Genomic DNA, 2,946 nt, shown 5'->3' with positions numbered 1-2,946 from the left:
TAACGTCTACCATCCTTTCACCTTAATTTGGCCCAGATTTTCGTCCTTTTTGCAGCCTATTTCACGAAAGATAGTGGCAGAAAAAGACAATACTACGGCTCTGCATCGCTTCCATCGCACTGCTTCGTGACTATAGTCGGATTCCCGCCTGTTTGCGGCGGGGGTGTGGCCTGCACCTGTGGGCAATGGTGCCACGTTTCCCCAACTTGCGATGTGAAACGGAAGCTATTTATGTACAAGGCATCACAAATTCGATAAATTCAGATGAATAAAACTTACACTTGTGTATTTTGATGGATGAATCAACAGTAATCTTATTATGGATAAAATATTTATACAGTAACACAGAAACATGGCACAAATATTGTACAGTGTTGCTAAAAGATATTGTAGTCACTTTTAATGGTTTTTAGCCATTTTAGGGTGGGTAATAATATCACAGTTATGGATATAAGATAATGAGCCTGAAAAAAGAAGAAATATGCCAATATCCAAAGTAAAAGAAATAATTCATGTAATTCTTGTGAGTGGCAATACACATCCATCTGGCCTAAAATAAATGTCCCAAGGGAGAATGAGGAGATTCAATGTCCCAAGAGAGAGAGAGAGGGAGAGGGAGAGAGAGAGAGGCATGCATTGAATGCATTGTCGGCATCACTTAATATAACAAAACCAAATTAACAAATGAAAGCACAATTATAAATAACTTATAAAAGAATCAAAAGTACTCAGGGTGGCTCACATTTCCCGCCAGGAGAGAGAGAGAGAGAGAGAGAGAGAGGGGGGAGGGAGGAGAGAGAGAGAGAGAGGTCTGTCATTGCCTTCTTTGTATTCATTTGTTCCTTTGTACATACTGCACACACTGATATACATTGTTCCTATTGATGCACATATATCTATACACGTAATTTCTCTCTCTCTCTCTCTCTCTCTCTCTCTCTCTCTCTCTCTCTCTCTCTCTCTCTCTCTCTCTTCTAATACTGACCACGTGGTAGGTGAATCCAGCCCCCCCTTCCCCTCTCCTCCCTTCTTAATCCCTCCTGGGTGTCTCAGGTCAAATCCCCCTTCACACTTCCCCTCCCCCCTGGACCACTACGTCGGGGTGTATGAATCAGTAACGTAACAAACCTCTCAGCAGACAGTAACTTTGACACTCCATCTACTACTAAATATGACAAAACCAAATTAACAAATGAAAGCACAATTATAAATAACTTATAAAAGAATCAAACTTACTCAAGGTGGCTCACATTTCCCGCCAGGAGAGAGAGAGAGAGAGAGAGAGAGAGAGAGAGAGAGAGAGAGAGACAACGGTATAGAAAACGTGGCAACACTGTACACAGGTGCCGGCCGCGCCACGGCCGCGAGCGTGCGCGAGTCCTACTATAGCACCAAATTCAAGTCTTAATCTGTTTTTACGACACAGCATTCACGATGGGGAGGGGGTAATTTTAGGTCAAGTTAAGGTGAAAGGAGTGAAGGTCTTTTGCCAACCATACCTCGTAAATCACCCTCACATTTTGGCGTATTGATTTATAGATTTTTAACATATAGTATCTCCAGCTTGCTATTTATAGGTGATTTACACGTACCTAAATATTCTGTAAAAAAAAAAAAATGTAAACGCAGAAGAAAACTAGTGGGAAGAGGAGTGTAAATAAGAAAAATTTATTGGAAGAGGGACCGTAAGTGTAAATGTGATTGCGTAAGAAGGTTGTAATACAAATAAATGGCGTAAAATAAAGTTGTAAATGCGTAAGTAGGTTATGAGGAAAAGGAGGTGTAAATTATGTAAAAAAAATTGTTGGAAGAGTGTAAAAGATGATTAATAGCGGTAAATAATGGTAACAAAGAAGAGCGTAACTAGATTATAAAGAAAAGGTGTAAATTATATAAGTAAATGTAAATGATGTAAAGGAAGATGTAAATGATGTAAAAGAAGGTGTAAATGCCTAACTAGATTCAAAGGAAAAGGTGTAAATGATGTAAAATAAGGTGTAAATGGTGTGAAATAAGGTGTAAATGGTGTAAAATAAGGTGTAAATGATGTAAAATAAGGTGTAAATGACGTGAAAGAAGATATTAATGCGTAACTAGATTAAAAGGAAAGTGATGCTTAAAAAAATGTTACGTTAAAGATGTCAGTATTATCCAAGGAAAGTATGTGACGCCGGATGTAGGACAGGAAGTGCCCGCACATCTTTCTTCCAGTCTGGTAGAAGATGAGAGAGAGAGAGAGAGAGAGAGAAAGACTGGATGTGTGTGTGTGTGTGTGTGTGTGTGTGTGTGTGTGTGTGTGTGTGTGTGTGTGTGTGTGTGTGTGAGAGAGAGAGAGAGGGGGGGGAGAAATGCGGGATGTGTGTGTGCATTTGCGTGTGTGTGTGTGGGAGAGAAAGGGGGAGGGAGGCATACTGGATGTGTGTTTGAGAGAGAGAGAGAGAGAGAGAGAGAGGAGGAAAAAGAGAGAGAGGTTGACCTCTTCTTTGTGGCTGGGAAATTTCGAGTTGGGATGAAGGGAGCGGCATGGGTGAATCATTTCCGGTGGTTTATCTTGCTGGATGCGGTGCTGAGGGGGCCTTCGCGTGGTGGCACTGATACATCCCCCGACCGGTTACAGAGCTGCCCTAACCTCCCTCCGTATCGCCCGTAAGGAGGATGGTAGACTGTAGGAAAAGGGAACTCCAGCCTTCAGTCCACCGGGGTCTGGAGTTTACAACAACAGCAACAGCAACAATGGCCAGACCGCATCCCATAGACCTTCACACACACACACACACACACACACACACACACACACGACATCCTACAAACATCCTTTCATTTTTGTTAGCCTCCTTCTCCCTCACTCCCTCTCTGTATTCCTCGGGCGTATCCTTCCACCTCCCCCTCTCCCCATCCACCTCCTTCCATCTCCAGACACTCCCTCGATGATTCACTCCCTCACCC

Source organism: Coenobita brevimanus, chromosome 63 (assembly GCF_032717465.1).
Source record: "Coenobita brevimanus isolate Jiangsu-jjx chromosome 63, ASM3271746v2, whole genome shotgun sequence".
Lineage (NCBI taxonomy): Eukaryota > Metazoa > Arthropoda > Malacostraca > Decapoda > Coenobitidae > Coenobita > Coenobita brevimanus.
This window is presented reverse-complemented; position numbering follows the sequence as displayed.